We start from the raw sequence: 12,646 nt of genomic DNA on the forward strand, positions 1-12,646 counted from the left end.
AATGACGTTGTAAAATACTAGTTCAACTGATAAATGTCGATATTGTTAAATTGAATATGTTGTTCTGAATTTAAACCTAAGACTTCATAATTGTGTTAGTTATATGATAAAATTTATTATATTTTCTAAAATAAAAATAAAATTATTTTTTTTACATCTAGTAGTAAGTTAATCTATTACTCGTAAAAGTCTCGTGTCTACTGAATTCATGCTTTTTTAAGTTTTGTCGAAAGACAAGTCCAATAATTAAATTGATTTGCTAAGTAATTATTTTATGAGTTCTACTAAATAACCTTAAAAAAAGATTCTATGAAATTCTTTTGAATAAAATAATAAATTTATATTTGGTGATGGGAGATGAGTAAGAACCAAATTAAGGATGCCGACCCTTTGTTCTTGGACTGTTTTGTAGGGATGAAATCTGTGTCCGACACAAACCTAGGATAGGTTTGTAGGTAACCGTTATTCCCATTACCGAGTATATAATAATGAAGAGATATCACGATTCCTGTGTTTTGAAGATCTTTGACAAATTATCACACAACCAAGGCTAAAAAAGGTTTCCATTTTGGCCACTCTGTCTTTTGTATCTTTCTCAAAAAAATCTATGCCCCACAAATCACTCTCACTAAACTTCGTTGTGGATTGCCAAGTACTAATTAATTTATTGGATTGCAAAGATGCCAGAGAGGGTGTTGGAGCCAGGGGAGTTTTGGAAAAGGAAGAGCGAATATATTCGGCCCACTGCTTTGCATTACCTTGTAAATTTATAATATATAGTGTGTGTGTATATATATATATATATATATATATATATATATATATATATGTATATGTATATGTAATAGGTAATAGTTGTGTTCCTTGGATTTTATCAGCTTATTTTCTTATGTATATGTTCTCCAACTGAGTGGTTGAGGTTAAGTGCTTAATGGGCTTTAATGAAGGGCGTATTGCTTGGGTGTTCGAGCTCCGACTTAAACAATCCTTGGTCAGATATTACTTAATTCCCGACTAAACTATGAATTAACAGAACCACTTTTCTATGAGAATCAAAGTGTTAAGAGAGAAAATGTCTCCTCCAATTTCTCAGTATGCCTCATCCAATTCCAGTTCTCACCCTTTGCATTAAATATTTGGTAATTCCAATTTTTGGTATTAAAATATTTAGATCTCATATTACGAACTGGATTGTTTTATGCCTTCATCCTGAATCTAGGGGTGCACATGGGTGCGGGTCAACCCAGCCATCCAACCCGGTTTTTACCCGTACCTGGTCACGTTTGGGTCACGACATGCTGAAACCCACTGATGTTTGGTTCGTGTAATGGGTTCAACACAGCTCCATCCTCCTTACGCTCATTAGCCTATTCCTAAAGTTAATACTTACAACTAACATCAAATTATATAAAGAAAAGCTGGAATATAAAGTTGCTATCTTTTGATTATTTTATTTATTGATTGAATTCCTACTTTTGTTTCAACTGACAGCTAGCAAAGGGCTGGCCATGGATGTTATTATTTTAGTTGCTTCTAAAATTGCTGAGTATACGGTTGTACCTATTGGTTGTCAATTTGAGTACATAGTCTACTACAAGGGCAACCTTGAAGGGATGAAAACCATGGTCCAAAAGCTGGAGGGAACAAAAGCTACTCTGCAACACACTATTGATGATGCTAGAGGCAACGGAGAAGATATTGAAAATATTGTCCAGAACTGGATGAACAAAGTGGACGACTATTACTGAGGCAAAGAAACTTATTGGCAGTGAAGGCCGTGTAAAAGCTCAATGTTCTATGGGACACTTTCCTAATTTGTACACAAGGCACCAGCTAAGCAGGAAGACCAAAAAGTTATCACATGAGATTTCTGAAGTCCTAGCAGAAGGAAAATTTGACAAAATTTCTTACCGTGCTGCTTCTCAAGGGACAGTCACACCATTTGGTAGAGGCTATGAGGCTCTGGATACCAGAACATCAATTCTAAAGGAGATTATGCTGGAATTGAAGGATCATAAGATGTTCATTATTGGGGTGTATGGGATGGGTGGTGTTGGTAAGACAACACTAATGAAATAGTTAGCTTGGCAAGCAGAAAAAGATGGGTCATTTGGTGCTGTAGTTATGGCTACCATATCTGGTTCTCCAAATGTTGAAAATATTCAAGGTCAAATTGTTGATGCCTTGGATCAACAATTTAAAAAAGAGACAAAAGAGGGAAGAGCAAGACAATTACGTGAAAGGATAAGCAAGGAGAAGAATGTTCTTGTTATTCTGGATGACATCTGGGGTAGAATTGATTTAACAGAAGTGGGGATTCCTTTTGGGGATGATCACAAAGGATGCAAGTTGGTGGTGACATCCAGAGGTCTTAATGTGTTGACCTGCGAGATGGGCACTCAGAAAGAATTTAGACTTGAAGTATTACATCAGGAGGATAGTTGGAATTTGTTTGAGAAAATGGCAGGTGATATTGTTCAAGAATTAACTATAAAGCCAATTGCAGTAGAAGTGGCCAGATGTTGTGCTGGGTTGCCCCTTTTGATAGTTACTGTGGCAAAGGCTTTGAGAAGAAAAGAGGCATCTGCTTGGAAGGATGCCTTAAATCAATTAGAGAGATTTGATCACGAAGGGTTGCATAAGAAAGTCTACTCTACCTTGGAATTGAGTTATAATTGTTTAGAAAGGGATGAGCTGAAGTCACTCTTCTTATTCATTGGTTCATTTGGACCGGACCATATCCACTCCGGAATACTGTTTCAATGTTATTGGAAATCATGGTTTTGTAGACATGATCAGACATTGACAGAGGCACTTCAACTTAATAAATGACCTTAGGGCCTCCTTGTTGTTACTTGAACGTGGAAGGGATCGAGTAAGAATGCATGATGTTGTATATGATGTAGCTACATCAATTGCATCTAGGTTTCATCCTACTTATTCTGTGAAAAGATACACTGAAGTAAAACAATGGCCAAGCATAGATCAGCTTCGAAAATGCTATCAGATCATCCTGCCTTGGTCTTATATTTATGAGCTTCCTGAGAAGCTGGATTGCCCAGAGTTAAAGCTACTTCTACTTCATAATATAGGCGACAACTTGGAAGTCTCTAGTGAGTTTTTCTCTCGGATGAAAGAGGTAACAGTTCTTCATTTATATGAGTTGATGTTCACCCCTTCTCCACCTCCATCCTTAGGTCTCTTGCCAAACCTTCAAACATTGGTTCTGGCTGGATGTGTGTTAGAAGACATGTCAACAGTTGCGGAACTGAAAAGTTTAGCGATTCTCAGCGTTGAAAGATCTGATATCATACAGCTGCCAAAAGAAATAGTCCACTAACTAATCTTCGAATGCTGAATTTAACCAACTGCTCTGGACTGAGATTCATTCCTGCAAATCTTATTTCAAGCCTAACGTGCTTGGAAGAGTTGTACATGGGCAATTGCTTTATCCAATGGAATGTCGAGAAAAGCAAAGATCAAAGCAACAATGCAAGTCTAGAAGAGCTAAGGAATCTACCTCATCTAACAACTCTGGACATAATGATTCAAGATGCTTCAGTTTGGCCAAGGGACTTGCAGGTCTTTGCAAAGCTTGAGAGATACAATATATTTATTGGTGATATTTGGATATGGTCTTTGGAATGGTCTGGAGGAGCTTCTGAATCTTCTAGAATACTTAAGCTGGCAGAGAGTAAGGGTACAGGTATTCTTTTGGATCAAGGGTTTAACTTCTTGTTGAATTCAACTGAGGATATGTGCCTAGCCAAATTACAGTGTGTTAAAGATGTTCTTTATGAGTTGAACAGGGAAGGCTTTCACAATTAAAGCATTTGCACATTCAAGACAGTTCTGAACTGAAGTACATCGTTAACTCAATGGGATGCATTCATCCCTATCCTGCCTTCCCCAACTTAGAGACATTGGCTCTTCAAACTCTGTTTAATCCAGAAGAAATATGCCACGGCCCAATTCCAATTCAATCTTTTGGAAAACTGAAATTTATTGAAGTTAAAGGTTGTGATAATTTGAAGCATCTGTTTTGGTCTTCCCTAGTTAGAGACCTTCCTCAACTTCTAGAAATATAAATTTCTGATTGCAAACTAGTCAGACAAATCATAGCTGAGCAAACATCCGAGACAGATACAGAAATTGACAAGATTATATTCCCCAAGTTGCATTCTCTTACACTTGAATGTTTACCTAGTCTCATTAGTTTCTGTTCTGTACCATTGACTTTGACAGTTGATACTAGTTTCAAAAAATGTATTGAGAAGTGTGATGACTCAGAGCCCACACCGGTGGCACTGATTGATCAAAAGGCAAACATAGGATTTTCCTTTTCTTATCATTATTTGTCTTTTCTTTGACACAAAGTTGGGTAATTATTATTCAGCTCAAGAACCACTCTCTAATGAGGATGTAAGAACTATCTCTGACTCTGTAGTCTGTAACTTTGGTTTGACTTACCTTTTTAGATCGGTTTCTTGCACACTTAACTGAAAAGGATCTACATATTTTTATCAATTGTAGGTTATATTCCCAAACTTAGTGACATTGGTGATGTCCACATAGATCACTTGAAATCAGTATGGCACAATCAACTTGCTCCAAATTCCTTCTGCAAACTGAAGCATCTGGAAACTAAATTCTGCAATAAATTAGTAAATGTAATCCCATCATATGTTTTTGAAAACTTGCTGAATCTGGAGACAATAATTGTAACCAAGTGTCCTGCACTTGAAGTTCCTTTAAAATACAAGATTTAAAAACAGGAGCTAGTAGCCAGATGGGGCTGGCAATGCAATTGAGGAGTCTTACTTTGGAGCATTTACCAATGCTTAAACACATATGGAGTAGAAATCCTTATGGATGCTTCAGGTTTCAAAACCTAGGGCAATTGAAAGTCGCCGAATGTAAAAGCCTTAATTACATTTTTCCATTTTCTGTGGCCAAAGAACTTCCATATCTCCAAGTGCTTCATATAGAAGAATGTTGCGTTGAGAATATTGTAGCACAGGATGAAATGGCTGACACAGTTCCAATACTTATTTTCCCAAAATTAACATCTTTGAGTCTTCGATGTTTAACACAACTTAGAAGCTTCTATCATGGATTACACACCTTGGGTGTGGCTGACTTAAGAAAATTGGATGTATTTCATGTGAATCAGGAATTGATTAATCTCATTAATTATATTTATCAATTTATCCCTAGAATAAGTTACACAAATCAGAAATTGATTTGTTCTCATTAATTGTAATTATTTGTTGTAATTACCTGTATAGACTATAATCTTTATTTATACAAGGAATAACAATGAGAAATCCATCAAGCCATTTTTACTTACATGGTATCAGCTTGTTACGATCCTAAATTTCTTGGAGTTTAGGTTTTCGAATTTTTCAAAATCCCTTTCTGCTTTCTTGGTCTCGGTTGTCATTGTTTGTAACTCTTGCTTGCAATCTGATTCTCCTTGGTCGCAATTGAATTTCTGCTTCAATTTGTGATTCCGAGGTCAAGTCTATTCGTCATCGAATTTGTTCGCATGCGTTTCTGATTTCTGCTTCGATTTTGGCTCGTGATTGTATTTGTTCACTTATTCTTGTTCACAAGTCTAAGTTTGTGCACGTGTTAGGTTCCAACCTCTATTCACTAGTGCAAGTTGTGATTCTGTTCATTTCACGTATTGCTGTCCCGTCCATTTTGTTGTTGGCCGCAACAATATTGGTTTTCATGGCTTTGGAAAAAGAAAGAGATCAGTTTTGTGTTCGCTTCACCGACAAGACCTACGCTACTTGGGAATTTCAACTCAAGATGTATGTCAAAGAGAAAGGATTATGGAGTCACTTGAATGGGGTTTCTAAGGCACCGACTGAGACGGTTGCTTTAGACGCGTGGGAAATTAGCTTTAGACGCGTGGGAAATTAAGATTCTCAATACTATTGATTCTCAAATAATCAATAATTTGCGCTTTTTCTCAACTGCCCAAGAAATGTGGAATTATTTGAAGCATATTTACAACCAGGACAATACAGCCAAACCTTTTCAGTTGGAGCTAGAGATAGCCAACTACAAATAGGGTAATTTGTCTGTTTAGAAATACTATTCTGATTTTTTAAATTTGTGGACAGAACACTCTGCCATTATACATACTGCTGTTCCCAAGACTTCTCTCGCGGATGTCTAAGCTGTCTACAATACCAGTAGGAGGGATCAATTTCTCATGAAGCTTCTCCCGGAATTTGAGGTTGTTAGATGTGCTTTACTGAATAGGAGTCTTGTTCCCTCTTTGAATACATGTGTTGGTGAGCTTCTAAGGGAGGAGCAACGTCTCCTTACTCAAGGAACCATGTCTCATGAAGTTGTTGTTTCTGAACCTGTGAAGGTTGCATATGCTGCACAGAGTAGAGGTAAAAGTCGTGATATGCGACAGGTCCAATGCTTCTCATGCAACCAATTTGAACATGTTGCTCGTAGTTGCAGTAAGAAGTTTTGTAATTACTGCAAACAACAAGGTCATCTCATCTCTGATTGTCCCACACGTCCCCCACGACCCACACAACGTTCGGTGCAGGCATTCCATGCCACGACAAGACCTGTAGTTGGTCCTTCTTCCAGTGGTGCATCTGAGGACGGTACTATTCAGCCTGAAATGATTCAACAAATGGTACTTTCTGCACTTTCATCCTTGGACATTCAGGGTAAGTCTTCTGATGTTTCTCATCCATGGTTTCTTGATTCTGGTGCATCAAATCACATGACAGGTTCGTCTGCGTATTTGCACAATTTACAGTCTTATCACGGCAATCAACAAATTCAAATTGCTGATGGTAATACCCTCCTCATTACGAATGTTGGTGACATCAACTCTAATTTTCGGAATATGCTTGTATCACCCGACCTTGCTTCCAATTTATTGTCTGTTGGTCAATTGATGGATAACAATTGTAACGTTAATTTCTCTCGGTCTGGTTGTCTTGTGCTTGTATCCCACTCCAGTTTGTTTCCAATCATTTATCTCTTACTTGCAATAATGTTTTAAGTTGTCATGAGGATTGGCATAGAAAATTGGGTCATCCAAACTCTGTTGTTTTGTCTCATTTATTTAAAACTGGTTTGTTGGAAAATAAACATGTTGTTTCTACTATATCTGGTTCATGTTCTGTTTGCAAATTAGCTAAAAGTAAAACACTTCATTTTCCCTTTGGTGTTCATTGTGCCTCCACTTGTTTTGAGATGATTCATAGTGATGTGGGGTATGTCTCCTATCGCTTCTCATGCTCACTATAAATATTTTGTCGCATTTATTGATGATTATAGTCGTTTTACTTGGATATATTTTCTCCGATCTAAATCTGAAGTGTTTTCTATGTTTAAGAAATTCTTAACATATGTTGAAAATCAGTTTCAAACAACTATCAAAAATTTTCGCTCTGACTCTGGTAGTGAATATATGTCTCACGAGTTTCAGAAATACCTTCAACAGAAAGTCATTTTGTCTCAACGTTCTTGTCCCAATACCCCCCAACAAAATAGGATGGCATAACGTAAAAAATCGTCATTTGCTTGATGTGATGCGCACCTTACTTCTCCAAGCTTCTGTACCCACTAGGTTTTGGGTAGAGGCTCTATCCACAACAATTTTTTTTGGCAATCGTCTTCCTTCTACAGTTAGTGATTTAGTGATCTTGACTCTCCTTTCTTTTGTATTTTTAAAACTCACTCTGATTATAGTGCTTTACATACTTTTGGATGTGTATGTTTTGTTCACCTACCTCCGTTTGAAAGGCATAAGCTTGGAGCACAATTTGTTCAATGTGCATTTATGGGGTATAGTCACTCTCATAAGAGTTTTGTGTGTTATGATGTTTCTAACCATCGTTTCCGCATTTCTAGGAATGTGACATTTTTTTATAATCAATTTATGTTTTCTTTCCTTACTCCTTCCATGAATGATTTTGCTATGCTTCCAAACTTTGCTATTATGCATCAATCTATAGAATGTTTTAAACCAGACAATGTATATGTTAGAAAACACAAACAGCAGGTTCCCATCCCTTTTCCCAACACTGATCCGCCACTTGATCTTGTAGCCGCTGCACCACGACGTTCTAGTAGAGCACCTCGAGCACCTGATAGATATTCACCAGACAGGTATAATTCCTCACATACTTCTCTATCTGCCTCTCTCTCTAGCATTTCTATTCCTACTTGATATTCATAGACTGTTAAAGATGTGCGATGGATAAAAGGAATGAATGAGGAACTTCAAGCTCTCCAAGACAATTTCACATGAGATATTGTCTCTTGTCCTCCTCATATCAAACCCATAGACTGCAAATGAATGTATTCTATGAAAATGAATTCTGATGGTTCTCTCAACCGTTACAAGGCTCGATTGGTTGCCTTAGGAAACAAGCAGGAATATGGCATTGATTATGACGAGACATTTGCACCCGTTGCCAAAATGACAAATGTTCGAACTGTGCTCTCTATAGCTGCTTCTGATGGGTGGACTCTTCATCAGATGGATGTGAAGAATGCATTTCTTCATGGTGATCTGACTAAAGATATTTATATGACTCCTCTCCTCAGGACTTATTCTCTTCATCCAAGGGTGTGTGCAAACTCAAATGCTCCTTGTATGGTTTGAAACAGGCTCCCAGAGCATAGTATAAGAAGTTTCGTGCTACTTTACTTGGGTTTTCTTTTACTCAAAGCCAATATGACTCCTCTTTGTTCATTCACCGCACCTCTACAGGCATTGTTCTTCTTCTTCTTTATGTTGATGATATGGTTATTACTGGTTCTGATCTGACATCCATATAGGAACTTAAACAACAATTGTGAGCCTCATTCCATATGAAAGACCTTGGTAATTTGCATTATTTTCTTGGCCTTGAGGTTCATTACACCTCTAAGGGTATATTTATCCATCAACATAAGTATGCCATAGACTTGATTTCTATGGCTGGCCTCCAATCAGCTAACCCGATGGATACTCCTCTTGAAGTTAATGTTAAATACCATCGTGATGAGGGCGACCTTTTGATCGATCCTCTATTGTATCGGCAGCTCGTGGGTAGTCTTAATTACTTGATCATTACTCGACCTGACATATCGTTTGTTGTCCAACAGGTAAGTCATTTCATGCACTCTCCTCGTCATCTTCACTTAGCAGCTGTCCATCGTATAATTTGCTACTTGAAAGGTACCTCTCACCGGGGTTTGTTCTTTCCTATTGGGACACCTCCTACATTGATTGCTTACAGTGATGCTGATTGGGCCGGGTGTCTTGACACTCGGCGCTCTATCACCGGTTGGTGCATGTTTCTTGGTTCTTCGTTGATTTCATGGAAAAGTAAGAAGCAATCAAGAGTCTCTAAATCCTCTACTGAATCTGAGTATCGTGCCATGTCTACTGCTTGTTCTGAAATAATTTGGCTTCCTGGTCTTTTGTCTGAACTTGGATTTCCTCAAACAGAGCCAACATCTCTCTATGCTGACAATACAAGTGTCATTCAAATTGTTGCCAATCCTGTTTTTCATGAGCGCACAAAGCACATTGAAGTAGATTGTCATTCTATTAAGGAGGCCTATGATAATCATGTTATTTCACTTCCTCATGTCAACACTCAATTGCAGATTGCAGATATTCTTACTAAAGCTGGTCCACGTCCGCGCCATCAGTTTCTTGTTAATAAATTGATGCTACTTGACCAACCTGACCAACCGCATCAATTTGAGGGGATGTGAATCAGGAATTGATTAATCTCATTAATTATATTTATCAATTTGTCCCTAGAATAAGTTACACAAATCAGAAATTGATTTGTTCTCATTAATTGTAATTATTTGTTGTAATTACCTGTATAGACTATAATATCTATTTATACGAGGAATACAATAAGAAAGGCATCGAGCCATTTTTACTGACTTTTCATTGTGATCAGCTAGAAGCATTTGTGCCAAATTCTTTAAACTACACAGGAAATGCCCTAGTTGCTCCACAAGCCCTACTGTCAATTGAAAAGGTAAAGATTAATCACAAATAATCTCAATATTCAGCACGCCAAAAATGTTATTTTTAATAGATAGGTGCGGTGTTTCTTTTTTATTTTCTCTTTTGAAAATGTAAACAAAAATTAATTGTTAACTTTATTCCATGTTTTCGTTAGCCTAAAACTTTATGTGATTCTGTCTGCAAAACAATGAGCATTATTCTTTTCTTAATATTGCTATTTGCTTGTATCTTAGTACTTGTATTATATCTATATAGGTTGTCCCAAACATAAGGCAGCTTATTCTGAACGGCAGGGATGTCAGTATGTTATGCAATGGTCAACTTAATCACACACCTATCTACACAGTAAAAGCTCTTCGCCTGCGATGTTTTCACGATGAGTCCGACAAATTCCATCAGGTTTCCTCCATAGATTTATTAATCTTGAAAATCTCATGGTGACTTGCAGTTCCTTCACAGAGATTGTCTCAGGTGGCAGCTTTGACACTGGTCATTCTGAAACAACAATGAAGTTGAGAAGTCTAGTACTTGTTGAATTACATAACCTCGAGTTTATATGTGTAGCCCATTCTGAGATGCAGTTCTTTGTTCAAAATCTTAGCGTATTTAAATGTCCCAGACTGAGGAATATAGTTTCATCCTTGGTGAGGTTTGAGAATTGAGAGCATTTGAGGGTGGCCTATTGTGTTGGATTGGAGAATATTATGTCATCATCAACTGCTACTAATTTGCCAAAACTTCGGGAATTATTTATAGATAATTGTGAGAAGATAGAAGGAATAGTTGCAAGTGATAATGAGAATGATGCTGGCGAGCTAGCTTTTGTGAAATTGGAACATTTGCAATTGCATAACTTACCACAGTTAAGAAGTTTTTACAAGGGAAGATACAGCCTTAAATTTCCACTGTTGCAGAAGTTAATTGTGGTAAAATGTCACATGACCAAAACTCAGAAGAGTACATGTGGATCATAGTTCACAAGGTCAACGGCGTTGGAATGGTGACACTAATACTACTATAGAAAAACTTTTTGATGAAACGGTAATGTGTAAAACTTTGATTATCTCCAATCATAATTGAACTTTCATGGTTTGCATTCATTAGTTGTTAATGCTTTGACTTGTTGATCAATATGCAGAATTCTAAGGTTAATTGAGTTTGCCCGCAAAATTTGAATGACCGTTCAAGTTGATAATTCTTCGCAACCAACTGGTAATTCAGAGTTAGCACATTTAACTTTTTATTTCTTTTGCAAAATATTTAATGTTCTTCAACATTTCTGTCTTAGTTTCATTGCCATATTGTCCTTTCTGTTTATTTCCTTTGGTCCACATGTTTTCGGTGTGGGGCTAATCTGCTACATCCAATTATGGTGCGGAGCATTTAAAAACTAGCATGCTGGATAGGTCTAATGATTTCTCATAATGTGTTCGCAACTATTTGTATGAAGATTCTGATATCCAATGAAATCAAAGAAGCAGTCAACTCTTCCCAATCTTGAAATTTTGAAAAATACTGTTATAGTTTGAAGAGTGTATTGTTTGATTCTCCTCGTGTTTTCTTCAAAAGTTTAATTTTGATGCATTGTTGTAAAAAGTTACACTATGAACCAATTATAAATGATCTGAAATGTGATTTTTAAGATAGTTATGATTGAAGTCTAACATTTTTAATGATATGAAATATGATTTGATTGACAATGTAAAAGACTATACCTTGACTATCTATATCAATTAAATTCTTTTAAAATCCATGAAACCTTCTATCCTTTGTGGATTGGTTAATCAATTTAATTGGTATTGAGTGTTTGTCAAGTGTAACTTGAGTAAATGATTTCAAGTTTGGTATTGACATTTGGACTGGTTTTGGGCTTCCCAATAAACTCATATTTTTTATGATGTACAATGGGTATTTGTCCTCTAAATTATCCCGTTTTATGATTTTGATTCATACTTCTCATTATGTATTTCTCATTTTTGCAGGAGTAGCTATGAGAAGGAAAATAGTACAAAAAAGTGCATCTTGATGACCTTTGGATGTAATAAAAAGGGAAAGATTTGAAGTTGCAAGGTCTATACAGCGATGTAGGGCTACATGGTCAAGGATCAATTATAAAATTTAATCAAGTTATTTGTGCATTATATATTTATGCGAACAATCTTGTTAATATTTTCTTAAGCAATAAGAAATTTGTGTATAGAAAAGCACGACCCTTGACAGGACCATGTGTAAAATGTTTTTAATTCACTACCCTTGTTTTTGTAGTTGTGGCTAAACAATGAGATGAAGTTGTGGTGCACCATATGCATTTTGGTAAAACAAACCAATGAGCCAATGACACGTGTCGACCCTCAATTCAATTGCCTAAATTGTTTCACTTTTTCTTCTACCTTTCCGCATCTATTTGCTCCCTTATATATCATTTTTATGTACAATTTGGTTGTAATGTTACAATTCTTTTTATAAAATAATGTTAAATTTTGTTATCTTATAAATTTATGCTCATGAAAATGAAGCCATCTAATATTAAATTTGATAAAGTTTTAAGTGTCACATACTCTCCGATACTGTATCTGTAAACAACATCAAAAGTTAAACTTTAAGATTATATGGAGACTA

The 12,646-nt window shown here is 36.5% G+C and overlaps 1 pseudogene; it reads left to right on the forward strand.

Annotated features, from left to right (window-relative positions):
- Positions 1-607: 607 nt before the first annotated feature.
- On the forward strand, positions 608-2,124 carry LOC140918956 (probable disease resistance protein At5g63020; annotated as a pseudogene).
- The last annotated feature ends 10,522 nt before the right edge of the window (positions 2,125-12,646 follow it).

Source organism: Cicer arietinum, chromosome 1 (genome assembly GCF_000331145.2).
Source record: "Cicer arietinum cultivar CDC Frontier isolate Library 1 chromosome 1, Cicar.CDCFrontier_v2.0, whole genome shotgun sequence".
Classification (NCBI taxonomy): domain Eukaryota; kingdom Viridiplantae; phylum Streptophyta; class Magnoliopsida; order Fabales; family Fabaceae; genus Cicer; species Cicer arietinum.